Genomic DNA, 14,017 nt, shown 5'->3' with positions numbered 1-14,017 from the left:
GTAAAGCGCTTTGAGATGTCAGGTGATCGTGAAATGCGATATATAAATGCAAGTTTTTCTAATATGTAATCATCATCATAGGCAGTCCCTCAAAATCGAGGAAGACTTGCTTCCACTCTAAAAATGAGTTCTCAGATGGCTGAACAGTCCAATATGGGAATTACAGTCTCTGTCACAGGTTGGACAATCATTGGAGGAAAGGGTGGGTGAGGAGTCCGGTTTGCCGCACGCTCCTTCCGCTGCCTGAGCTTGATTTATGTATGCTCTTGGTGACGGGACTCGAGGTGCTCAGCGCCCTCCCGGATGCTCTTCCTCCACTTTGGGCGGTCTTTGGCCAGGGACTCCCAGGTGTCAGTGCGAGGTTGCACTTTATCAGGGAGGCTTTGAGGGTGCCCTTGTAATGTTTCCTCTGCCCACCTGGGGCTCGCTTGCCGTGTAGGAGTTCCAAGTAGAGCGCTTGCTTTGGGAGTCTTGTGTCGGGTATGCGGACAAGTGGCCCACCCTACGGAGCTGGTCAAGTGTGGTCAGTGCTTCGATGCTGGGGATGTTGGCCTGGTCGCGAACACTGATGTTGGTGCGTCTGTCCTCCCAGGGGGTTTGTAGGATCTTGCGGAGACATCATTGGTGGTATTTCTCCAGCGACTTGAGGTGTCTACTGTACATGGTCCATGTCTCTGATCCGTACAGGAGGGCGGGTATTACTACAGCCCTGTAGACCATGAGCCTGGTGCCAGATTTAAGGGCCCGGTCTTCAAACACTCTTTTCCTCAGGTGGCCGAAGGCTGCACTGGCACACTGGAGGTGGTGTTGGATCTCGTCGTTAATGTCTGCCCTTATTGATAGGAGGCTCCCGAGGTATGGGAAATGGTCCACGTTGTCCAGGGCCACGCCGTGGATCTTGATGACTTGGGGGCAGTGCTGTGTGGCGGGGTCAGGTTGGTGGAGGACCTTTGTCTTACTGATGTTTAGTGTAAGGCCCATGCTTTCATACGCCTCGGTGATATAATATGGCAGCAATGAGCGATTATTACACAAAATAAGCACTGTAACTAAGGAATGATTGAGTTTGACTGCAGCCCTGTGGTTCACACCTGTATAGAGTTGTGTAACACCGAGCATTGTGCATCAATCACTGGCTGCCGGCACTCCTTCACTTCGCAGCTGCGCACAACAGCCGCTGACGGCCACCCCTCGCCGACCCGCAAGCCGCACATGCGCGGTGACCAGCTGGCGGGAGCGCGCGACGCTGGGGCCTGGGCCCGCGCCCGCATCCACTCGGCAGTGGAGCGCGCTGAGGGCGCGGCTTGCCTTTATTAGGCGTGTGATTGGCGCCTGGTCCAGCCTGTGACGAGGTGGCCGAGTGGTTAAGGCGATGGACTGCTAATCCATTGTGCTCTGCACGCGTGGGTTCGAATCCCATCCTCGTCGACACCCTTTTATATAAATATATATAATATATACTGAGGGTTCATCAAACTGCGCCATTCACAGTTTCAAGTCATTAATTATTATTTTATTTTTACCATTCACCCTGTCAGTTCAGTCTGTCTCACTGCCTGCCCCTTCCCTGGTCCCAAGGGTCCATTCCCCCTCCCTGTAAACAAAGACTTGCATTTAAATAGCACCTTTCACAACCATAATGGATTTTGTGTGAATTCTCAAGTGTCGTGACCAGGAGCAGGGCCCCAGGCCAGGGGTCAGTGTGTAATGACCAGGAACAGGGCCCCAGGTTGACCCCAGGGGTCAGAGTGTAGTGACCAGGGGCAGGGCCCCAGGCTGACCCCGGGGATCAGTGTGTAGTGACCAGGAGCAAGGCCCCAGGCCAGGGGTCAGTGTGTAGTGACCAGGAGCAAGGCCCCAGGCTGACCCCAGGGGTCAGTGTGTAGTGACCAGGTGCAGGGCCCAGGCTGACCCCAGCGGTCAGTGTGTAGTGACCAGGAGCAGGGCCCCAGGCCAGGGGTCAGAGTGTAGTGACCAGGAGCAAGGCCCCAGGCTGACCCCAGGGGTCAGAGTGTAGTGACCAGGAGCAGGGCCCCAGGCTGACCCCAGCGGTCAGTGTGTAGTGACCAGGAGCAGGGCCCCAGGCCAGGGGTCAGAGTGTAGTGACCTTTGGTGTGTCACATAAACATTAATGGTTATTGTAATGTATTTGCTTCATGGGTTATTTGCTTAAGAATTCATAGCAACACGTCACTATTAAGAACTAGTTGGTTTATTAGCAAAGGTTTAACAATCACACTACACATTACCAATTCATCCACCAGGCTCACAACCACCTGCCCCATCGTGGATCCCCCGAACCCAACTGGCTGGGATTTTATTGAGCCTTGTGAACATCACGTGATGTTCTCAACTCAACAGCTCTACAACTATTTTGTTGTAAACTAATAATCAAGTGCCCCTAATTAAAGGAGGGGGACACTTCAAACAGTTTTCAAGTGCCCTTTTTTGGGAGTTTTTTTGTGGGTTTTTTTTGGGGCACTAAACCCACAAATTATACAAGTGCCCCCTGTAAAATGGGAGGGGACACTAAAACCCGGCAATAAAACAAATTAAACTTTGGTTGCCGGGGGTGATGATGCACTCCAGTCTCTCCGGTGCCCACCTTTCGCAGAAGGCCGCGAGCGTACCGGTGGACACCACAAGAACTCTACAAACCTGTGAGCATACGCACAGGTGCACACATTACAGTCACATCCCGACAGTGGGGGGGTGGGGCGGGTTGAGGGGGTGGGGTGGGGAGGGGTGGGGCGGTGGGGGATGGGAGTGGGGTGGGGCGGGTTGGGGGGTAGGGTGGGGGGGGTGGGGCAGTGGTGGGTGGGAGTGGGGTGGGGTGGGTGGGGGGGGTGGGGCAGTGGTGGGTGGGGGTGGGGTGGGTTGGGGGGTAGGGTAGGAGTGGGGCGGTGGGGGGTAGGGTGGGGCGGTGGGGCGGTGGGGGATGGGAGTGGGGTGGGGTGGGTTGGGGGGTAGGGTGGGAGTGGGGCGGTGGGGGGTGGGAGTGGGGTGGGGTGGGTTGGGAGGTAGGGTGGGGCGGTGGGGCGGTGGGGGATGGGAGTGGGGTGGGGTGGGTTGGGGGGTAGGGTGGGAGTGGGGGGGTGGGAGTGGGGTGGGGTGGGTTGGGAGGTAGGGTGGGGCGGTGGGGGATGGGAGTGGGGTGGGGTGGGTTGGGGGGTAGGGTGGGAGTGGGGCGGTGGGGGGTGGGAGTGGGGTGGTGGGTGGGGTGGGTTGGGGGGTAGGGTGGGAGTGGGGCGGTGGGGGGTGGGAGTGGGGTGGGGCGGGTTGGGGGGTAGGGTGGGGGGGGTGGGGCAGTTGGGGATGGGAGTGGGGTGGGGAGGATTGGGGGGTAGGGGGGGTGGGGGTTGGGAGTGGGGTGGGAGTAGTAGGTACACTTAAAAACTAATCAGAAACAAGTGGTTGGCTGAATGCAGGAGACATTTATAATTCTCTCCCCCTCTTTCCTGCCTTTTATTGTGGGCTGATAGCTCTGCTGTGTCCTAAGTGGAGCACCTCGAGTCTCATCGCCGAGAGCATGCAGAAACCAAGTGCAGGCAGCGGAAGGAGCGTGCGGCAAACCAGTCCCACATACCCTTTCCCTCAACAACTATCTGTCCCACCTGTGACAGGGTCTGTGGTTCTCGTATTGGACTGTACAGTCACCTGAGAACTCATTTTTAGAGTGGAAGCAAGTCTTCCTCGATTCCGAGGGACTGCCGATGATGATGATGACGATGTCACTGTCTGTTGCCCTGTGTATTCAGATCAGGACACGCTACCTCTCAACGGTGAGGGACAGAGGGAGCAGTAATTTGGGGTATGCCGCTGTATATCCCTACCGATTAACTCAGTGCCCTTACACTCTAGCCTGACGATATGCCCGTGCACCCACCCAGCCTGCTGGAGCATGAAGCCATGCTCTGCTTATGGGTTTGATTGCTTGTTGTTAGGGACTGTACTGTTGGCCTCAGTGCCTTCTGGGCCAGGGTTGCAGCACCACCTTGCTGCAACGTACGGCAGTGCGGTCACTGGTAAAGGACAGGATTGGGCTCAGGTGTGAAGGCCTCTGTGGTTGAATGTCCTGGCTACACGGCCTTGCGAATGAAGAGTGGCTTGGGGTGGTGTGCCAAGGGGTGAGTCGGTGCCTGGGGAGCTGAAGAGGCAGCAGGGAAGGAGCGGACGGGAACGGACTCTGACCAACCCATTGCTGCAGCTGACTCACTGTGTAAAGAAAGTGAGTTTAAGAAAAGACAAGAGAGAGGAAGGTGGGAGGAGGGTGGAGTGGGGGTGGGGGGGGGGGTGGTGCAAGGGGTGGTTGGGTGAGGGTCCTGAGCTGAGATTGCCCGTTCAGGGGCTTTCCTGTGAGTATGCCACGGGACGTGCTGAGAAACCTCTGCCAATTGGTGAATCAGTTGCTGAGGCTCCGTACCTGCAAGAAGGATCTTACTCTGGAGTGTTTGAACAAGCAGAGGCTTGCTGTGAGTCACAGCCTGTAAGTAGGGATCGCCGCGCTCTCCTGGAGCACACTCCCATAGCCAGGTGCCGAGTGGTAAGTAAACGTTCTCTCTCCTTGCAACACATGAGGCGAACGGAAAATGCTTGTGATGTTTGGCGGAACAGAGTGCAGGGTTTGGGGGCGGGGAGTGGGGACTGCTGAAGTCCAAGGACTGCTACACGAGGTATCTGTGCTGCAGGTTTCCAGAGTCTAACAAAGGGCTGGAAATCAGTTTGCTCCGTCACTGAGTGTGAATCGCTGTGAGTCACGGGCTGGTGTTGGGAGACAGGAATCGCCTGTGTGTAACTGCCCCCTTCATGGGGTCACTTTACACGGCGCAGCAGCGTCAGGCTCCAGGGGAGGGGGCGTGGGGGGGGGGGAGGGGCGGGGGTGTTACTGTACCTCCAGTCAGACACCCTTCAATTGCATTCAGCTATCAGGGGAGGGGAGTGACTCCAACATCATTTTCTGAGAGTGTGTCAGTATTTACAGGGGGTCCCCGGGAGTGTGTCAGTATTTACAGGGTTCCCCAGGAGTGTGTCAGTATTTACAGGGGGTCCCCGGGAGTGTGTCAGTATTTACAGGGGGTCCCCGGGAGTGTGTCAGTATTTACAGGGTGCCCCAGGAGTGTGTCAGTATTTACAGGGGGTCCCCGGGAGTGTGTCAGTATTTACAGAGGGTCCCCGGGAGTGTGTCAGTATTTACAGGAGGTCCCCAGGAGTGTGTCAGTATTTACAGGAGGTCCCCGGGAGTGTGTCAGTATTTACAGGGGTCCCCAGGAGTGTGTCAGTATTTACAGGGGGTCCCCGGGAGTGTGTCAGTATTTACAGGGTGTCCCCGGGAGTGTGTCAGTATTTACAGGGTGCCCCCGGGAATGTGTCAGAATATACAGGGGGTCCCCAGGAATGTGTCAGTATTTACAGGGGCCCCCAGGAGTGTGTCAGTATTTACAGGAGCCCCCAGGACTGTGTCAGTATTTACAGGGGGTCCCCAGGAGTGTGACAGTATTTACAGGAGCCCCCAGGAGTGTGTCAGTATTTACAGGGTTCCCCAGGAGTGTGTCAGTATTTACAGGGGGTCCCCAGGAGTGTGTGTCAGTATTTACAGGAGTCCCCAGGAATGTGTCAGTATTTACAGGGGATCCCCGGGAGTGTGTCAGTATTTACAGGGTTCCCCAGGAGTGTGTAAGTATTTACAGGGGGACATCGGGAGTGTGTCAGTATTTACAGGTAATATGTCTCTACTTATCTCTAGAATAACTCCACAAGGCCTAGTGCTGTCTGGTAATATGTCTCTACTTATCTCTAGAATAACTCCACAAGGCCTAGTGCTGTGTTTTAACTACTTTGACCTTAGTCTCTTTATTGTAACTGAGAGTGAGGCAGCAATGTGGTGACCAGCTTTTTATACCACTCCTGCCTGGGCCTCCCACAGTTACACCCTCTAGTGGTACCAGCATAGTATGTACAGAGTATACATATATGACAACATTCCCTCCCAGAGTCTTTGATGCGAGTTAGTTACAGGTTGAGGCGATCCGGAACTCTGCGCTCCCTGGTTGATTGTCTGAGTGTCACTTCTGGCATGGGTGAGTTGGTCGGGCCACTGCTGTCTTGCAGCGCTGTTGGTCTGACTGGACTGTCGGAGATGGTGGGGTCATTCTCGTGGTTGGCAGCTAGGTCTGTTGTTGATTGGGTGTGTGTAGGTAGATTGTTGAAGGTAAGGTCCTCTCCCAGTAGTTCCTGGTTACCTGTAAATCGCAATTTGGTCTGATCCTAATGCTTTCTGCACGTTTGTCCGTTAAGCAGTTTGATAACAAACACTCTATTCTCCTCCTTGGCTAAAACAGTGCCAGCGACCCATTTGGGACCATGACCGTGATTCAGCACAAACACCGGGTCGTTTACAGCACTGTCGCGTGATACAGCCGTGCGATCATGGTACATGTTTTGCCGATAATGTCTGGTTTTCACCTGATCGTTGAGGTGAGGGTGGACTAAGGAGAGCCTGGTTTTGAGTGCACATTTCATTAGTAACTCCGCAGGGGGGACCCCGCTAAGCGAGTGGGGTCGTGTCCTGTAATTGATCAGCACCTGGGATAGCCGGGTTTGTAAGGAGCCTTCTGTGACGCATTTCAAGCTCTGCTTTATGGTTTGGACTGCCCGCTCCGCTTGGCTGTTGGATGCGGGCATGAACGGGGCAGACCTGACATGCTTGATGCCATGTGGGTCATGAATTCATTGAATTCCGAGCTGGTGAACCAATGACCATTGTCGCTGACCAGAATGTCAGGCAAGCCATGGGTGGCGAACATAGCCCTGAGGCTTTCAACGGTGGCGGTGGACGTGCTGGATTACACGTGCCAGTATTGCACATTCGATCCACTTAGAGTAGGCGTCCACTACAACGAAGAACATTTTTCCTAGAAAGGGGCCTGCATAATCTATGTGGATCCTGGACCATGGTTTTGAAGGCTAAGTGGAGCCTCCCTGGGGGCATTGCTCAATTGTGAGCAAGTGTTACACTGGCGCACACACGACTCCAAGTCCGAGTCAATGCCAGTCCACCAGACGTGGGACTTGGCGATAGCCCTCATCATGACTATGCCTGGGCGGTCACTCTGTAGGTCGCGTATGAAGGTTGCCCTGCCTTTTTTGGCAGGACGATGCGGAGACAATCCGATTGGATGGACATTTCATCTTTACGACGGTGAAACGACTTTATCTCGTCTTGCATTCCTCTTGGGACCGCTGACCAGCCCCCATTGAGGGCGCAACTTTTTACAAGAGATAACACGGGGTCCTGGTTGGTCCAGGTCCTGATCTGGCGGGCCGTTACGGGTGACCCTTTGCTTTCGAAGACGTCCATGACCAGGCACAGGTCTGTGGGCTGCGCCATTTCCAACCCGGTGGTGGGCAACAGTAGCATCGGCGCAGTTCTCAGTGCCTGGCCTGTGGCGGATCATATAATCGTAGGACAACAGTGTTAGTGCCCATCTTTGGATTCACGATGAAGCATTGGTGCTTATGTCTTTGCTTTCCGAAAACAGTAAGATTATGGGCTTGTGGTCGGTTTCTAACTCGAACCTGAGTCCGAACAAATACTGGTGCATTTTTTTTACCTCATAGACACAGGCCAAAGCCTCCTTCTCGACCATACTGTAGGCTCTTTCGGCCTTGGATAGACTTCTAGACGCATATTCAACCAGTTGGAGTTTGCCCGCTACTTTTGCTTGCTGTAAAACACACCCAACACCGTATGACGACGCGTCACATGCTAAAACTAGACGTTTGCCTGGGTCATACAATACAAGCAACTTGTTTGAACACAGCAAGTTTCTGGTCTTTTTGAAGGCAGCCTCTTGATTTTGACCCCAAACCCAGTCGTCTCCTTTGCGTAGCAACTTGTGCAACGGTTCGAGCAAGGTGCTCAACCCTGGAAGAAAGTTACCGAAATAGTTGAGGAGTCCCAGGAACAAGTGCAGCTCCGTTACATTTCGTGGTCTGGGTGCATTCTTGATGGTCTCTGTCTTCAAGTCCGTGGGAATTCTACCTTTGGCGCCAGGAAGACACACTTGGATCGTTTCAACCGGAGTCCGACTCTGTTTAATCAACTTAAAACTTCTTGCAGGTTGTGCAGGTGTTCGGTGATGTCGCTACCAGTGATTAGGATGTCATCCTGAAATATAACGGTGCGTGGAACCGATTTTAACAGACTCTCCATGTTCCTTTGGAAGATGGTTACAGCCAAGCGGATCCTGAACGGGCACCTGTGATACAAAAACAGTCCCTTGTGTGTGTTAATGCACGTTAATTTTTTCAACGACTCAGCCAGCCCCTGGGTTATGTAAGCGGAGGTTAGATCCAACTTGGTGAACGCCTTTCCCCCTGCTAATGTCGCAAAGAGATCATCAGCTTTGGGTAGCGGGTACTAGTCCTGTAATGAAACTTGGTTGATCGTTACCTTGTAGTCGCCGCAGATTCTGACCGTGCCATCGCTCTTAAGTACCGGAACGATCGGGCTGGCCCATTCGTTGAATTCAACTGGTGATATGGTTCCCTCACGTTGAAGTCTGTCCACTTTCTCCCTCATCATGTAAGGGACCGCTCGAGCCTTGTGATGAACAGGTCATGCCTCGGGGACCAAGTGGATCTGTACTTTGGCACCTGTGAAGTTGCCAGTGCCTGGTTCAAATAAGGATGGGAACTTGCTCAGCACTTGAGCACAGGAAGCATCGTCCACTGAAGATAGTTCTCTGACGTCTTCCCAGTTCCACCGAATCTTCCCCATCCAGCTTCTGCCAAGCAGCGTTGGCCCGTCGCCTGGTACAACCCACAGTGACAATTCGTGTATTTCTCCATCATAGGATACTTTTACGTTCGCACTGCCGATAACTGGGATCAGTTCCTTGGTGTAAGCGCGCAGCTTTGTCTGAATCGGGCTCAGCTTGGGTCTTTGTTCTTTGTTGCCCCACAGCCTCTCAAATGCCTTCTGGCTCATAAGTGACTGACTCGCCCCGTGTTCAACTCCATGGAAACAGGAATGCCATTTATCTTGACTTTCATCATCATGGGGGACTTTTGGGAGTGAAGGTGTGCACCCCGTGCACTGCTCCCTCGGGCTGAGTCGCCTCTGTAGCTTGTACTTTATGATTCTTGCTGGATCGGAAACCTCCTGCCGACTCCTCTGCCACGTTTTGAGTCGCAGTTCTTCTGCACATTCGCTGTGGGTGGCCCTTTTGGCCGCAGCCTTTGCACACATAGTGATAGGTCCCCTTACTATACAGTATAAATGTACACGAGGCCCATGCTTGAGAGAAGGTCAGTCTATGACCTGTCCTTTATTCCTTAGCACTCCAAGTGATGAAGGTGGGTGGAGCTTCCCCTTTTGTACCTGAAGGCCCAAGTTAGAAGTGTCTCCCACCTAGTGGTCATTGTTCTCTCAGTGTACAACTTAGGTCAGATTATACATGGGTTACAATGCTGGTTCAATACATGATATCACCTCCCCTCAAAAGTCTTATTGGGATCACAGGTTGAGTCTCTCTGGTGGTTTACGCTCTCTTGTAGACCGCCTGAGTTGGGGCTCCGGATGTTGGGCGCTGGCCTGAGTGTCTGCTGTTTGCGGTGCCTCAGGCCTATCCAGACTGCCCACAGTGACTGGGCTCTCCTCCCTTTGGTTCCTGTGTTCGGTCACCTGTGGTGGAGTGAACTCTACATCGTGTTCTTCCTCTGCTTCTCCTATGGGGTTGCTGAACCTCCTTTTTGTTTGATCCACGTGTTTGCGGCAGATTTGTCCATTGGTAAGTTTAATTACAAGAATCCTATTTCCCTCTTTGGCAATCACAGTGCCTGCGAGCCATTTGGGCCCTGCAGCGTAGTTGAGGACAAAAACAGGATCATTTACATCAATACATCGAGCCCTTGCATTCCTGTCATGGTGTTCATATTGTGGCTGGCGCCTGCTCTCGACAATTTCTTTCATGGTGGGATGTGTAAGGGCTAACCGGGTTTTGAGCGTCCTTTTCATTAGCAGCTCTGTGGGTGGAAACCCTGTGAGCGAGTGTGGTCGGGATCGATAGGACAACAGGAGGCGTGATAAGCGTCTTTGTAGGGAACCCCCTTGGATTCTGAGCATCCCGTTTGATTATCTGCACTGCTCGTTCTGCCTGGCCGTTTGAGGCCGGCTTGAACGGTGCCGTTCTGACATGGTTAATTCCATTGCCTGCCATGAAGTCCTGGAATTCAGTGCTTGTGAAGCACGGGCCATTGTCGCTGACCAAGACGTCCGGTAGACCGTGGGCGGCGAACATTGCCCGTAGACTTTCTACCATGGCAGAGGATGTGCTTGAATTTAAAATGTTACACTCGATCCATTTGGAGTAGGCGTCTACTACAACCAAAAACATTTTTCCCATGAAAGGACCTGCGTGGTCCACATGGATGCGTGACCAAGGCTTGGCGGGCCATGGCCGGGGACTAAGGGGGGCTTCCCTGGGCGCATTGCCCAGCTGGGCACACGTGTTGCACCTGCGAACACAAAGTTCCAGATCTGCGTCCATCCCTGGCCACCAAACGTGTGACCTGGCAATTGCCTTCATCATGACTGTCATGTATCTTACATTATTATATATAACTGTATCCCAACATGCTATACATGACTGTAATAAGATATGACCTGTAACCATCAGCATACCTTACCACCAGGGGTGCACTTGCAAGAGACAGGTATATAAGGACAGGTCTCAGGCAAGTGCAGCATTCCAGAGCTGTGAAATAAAAGGTGCAGGTCCAGAGTGACCTTGACTTCACTACATGCCTCGTGTGAATCTGTACTGAGGGGACAGGACTTTACAGTGGCGACGGGTTACGGGATTACAGAATCCACAGAATGGCGAACAACGGATCAGATGAAAAGTACAATGCGGGAGACAATTGGGAGGACTTTATAGAAAGGCTCCAGCAAAGCTTTGTAACCAAAGACTGGTTAGGCGACGATAAGGCAGACAAGAGAAGAGCCCATCTCTTGACCAGCTGTGGCTCGAAAACACGCTTTAATGAAGGATCTGTTGGCACCTGAGAAACCATCAAGCAAGTCATTTGAAGAATTGAGCACACTGGTAAGAGACCACCTGAAGCCAGCGAGCAGCCTACACAGGTTCTACAACTACAGACACTGTGTGGGCCAGAGCATACCCGACTTCGTGGCGGAACTTCGGAGGTTGGCTAGTTTATGTGAGTTCTCCGATGAACTGAGGAGAGAAATGCTGAGAGACTTTTTCATTGAAGGAATAGGCCACACAGGCATATTCCGAAAGCTCATAGAGACCAAGAACCTGACCTTAGCGGCAGCAGCACTGGTTGCACAGACATTCTTGGTAGGGGAAGAAGAAATGAGGTTGATTTACAATGCAGGTATGACAACTAATGAAATAATGGAACAAGGAGTTCACAGCATTAGAAAAGCTGCTACCTCCACACACAGACAAAACCAGCAGAACAGGCTTTCAACAGCAAGCAGTGGCAACAGAAGCCATCAAGGGCCACAGGAACGGCTGTTCACACCTCATCAACCCACAATGCGAGCAATCAACAACAAACTGAGAGAAGCTCAAGAGAGATCAGCCAGACGCAGCTCATTCTTTGCAAGCAGTCTGTGCTGGAGGTGTAGGGGTGGGCACTCATCAAGGGAATGTCGATTTCAGCAGGCTATTTGCATGAACTGTGAATATACAGGGCATTTGGCCCGCATGTGCAAAACAACGGCAGCTCGGCTGATATACGAATCGGATGGGTCGGAAAGCGGACCAGAAGACGGTGGGGACAGTACCCGAGTCACCGATGTACAGCGGGTCAACACGATCAATGGCCGCTGCTCCTACGACAGGACGCCTCCTATAATGATGAGGGTCCTACTCAACGGGATATCTGTCAACATGGAGCTGGATACAGGAGCGAGTCAATCTCTCATGGGCGCTCAACAATTTGAACAACTGTGGCCGCATAAAAGAGACAGACCAAAACTCACAAGGGTCGACACCAAACTAAGGACCTATACCAAAGAAATCATACCAGTCCTCGGCAGCGCCATGGTCTCTATCACACACAAAGGGACAGTGAACCGACTTCCCCTGTAGCTTGTCCCCGGAGACCCCCCAGCACTGCTGTGGAGAAGCTGGCTGGCAAAACTAAACTAGAAATGGGATGATGTCCATGCCATGTCATTAGAGGAACGGACCTCCTGCTCAACAGTTATAAAGCGATTTGAACATCTCTTTCAGCCAGGTGTGGGCACTTTCAAAGGGGCAAAAGTCAAAATCTACATCACATAGGATGCTAGACCGGTCCATCACAAGGCCAGAGCTGTACCCTATGTGATGAGGAAAAAGATTGAATGCGAACTAGACAGGCTTCTGCGGGAAGGCATTATATCACCTGTGGAATTTAGCGACTGGGCAAGTCCCATCGTCCCAGTCATGAAGCCTGATGGATCCGTACGAATCTGTGGGGACTACACATCTACCATAAACAGAGTCTCCCTACAGGACCAGTACCTGCTGCCCAGAGCAGAGGACTTATTTGCCACATTGGCTGGAGGTAAACTTTTCTCAAAATTAGACCTCACATCTGCGTATATGACGCAAGAATTGACCGAGGAATCCAAGCTACTCACCATCATCAACACACATCGAGGCCTTTTCATGTACATTCGATGCCCATTCGGCATCAGGTCGGCAGCTGCCATATTCCAGCTCAACATGGAGAGTCTGCTCAAGTCCATCCCGGGGACGGTTGTATTTCAAGACGACATACTTATCACGGGCATGGACACCGACTCCCATCTCCATAATTTGGAGGAAGTACTAAAGCGGTTGGATTGGGTAGGCCTACGAGTCAAGAAATCCAAGTGCCTGTTTCTCGCACCCGAGGTTGAATTTTTGGGCAGAAGGATTGCCGCTGATGGAATCCGCCCAACAGAGTCCAAAACAGAAGCAATTCACCTGGCACCCAGGCCCCGGAATTTCTCAGAACTGCGCGACTTTCTCGGGCTACTCAATTACTTTGGGAACTTTATGCAGAACTTAAGCACGCTGCTGGAGCCTCTCCGCGTGCTACTCAGGAAGGGGTGAGATTGGTTTTGGGAGGACGCCTAGGAACACGCCTTCAATAAGGCACGCAACCTTCTGTGTTCCAACAGTGTTTTGACTTTCTTTGACCCAGGTAAAAAGCTAGTTCTCACATGCGATGCGTCAGCGTATGGGGTCAGGTGCATTTTGCAACATGTCAATAGTGCGAGCAAATTACAACCCATAGCTTATGCCTCCAGGTCACTTTCGCGGGCGGAGCACGGGTATGGAATGGTAGAGAAGGAGGCGCTCGCGTGCGTGTATGGTGTCAAAAAGATGCACCAATACCTTTTCGGGGCCAAGTTCGCATTAGAAACCGACCACAAGCCCCTCACGTCCCTCCTATCTGAGAGCAAGACAATAAACGTCAATTCCTCGGCGCGAATTCAATGGTGGGCACTCATGCTGGCGTCCTACGACTATACTATAAGGCACAGACCAGGCACAGACAACAGTGCCGACGCGCTCAGCAGGCTACCCCTGGCAACCAAGGAAGGGTCTGATGAACAGGACTGTGAGATAGTCATGGCAATCAATGCCTTTGAGTCCACAGGTTCGCCCATGACAGCTCGTCAAATCAGAGCCTGGACGGCCAGCGACCCCACGTTATCCTTAGTAAAAAGATGTGTCCTAACCGGTGACTGGGCAGAGGCTCGCATTGCCTGCCCCGAGGAATTAAAACCCTTTCACAGGCGCATGCATGAGCTATCACTACAAGCAGACTGCCTGATGTGGGGCAGCCGAGTAGTCTTGCCTCTGTGAGGCAGAGAGGCATTTATCCGGGAGCTCCACCGCGAGCACCCGGGGATCGTTCTCATGAAGGCCATAGCCAGATCCCACGTCTGGTGGCCTGGTATTGACGCGGACTTGGAGCTCTGCGTCCGAAGGTGCACCATTTGTGC

The 14,017-nt window shown here is 52.7% G+C and overlaps 1 non-coding gene across 1 annotated transcript; it reads left to right on the top strand.

The window, feature by feature from the left end:
• The first annotated feature begins 1,346 nt into the window (after positions 1-1,346).
• On the top strand, positions 1,347-1,428 carry trnas-gcu (transfer RNA serine (anticodon GCU)). The gene has a single exon. It is a non-coding gene; the product is annotated as a tRNA-Ser (tRNA).
• The last annotated feature ends 12,589 nt before the right edge of the window (positions 1,429-14,017 follow it).

Source organism: Pristiophorus japonicus, chromosome 4 (assembly GCF_044704955.1).
Source record: "Pristiophorus japonicus isolate sPriJap1 chromosome 4, sPriJap1.hap1, whole genome shotgun sequence".
NCBI lineage: Eukaryota > Metazoa > Chordata > Chondrichthyes > Pristiophoridae > Pristiophorus > Pristiophorus japonicus.
The sequence above is the reverse complement of the archived record's forward strand: the minus strand, read 5'-3'. Positions and strand labels throughout refer to the sequence as shown.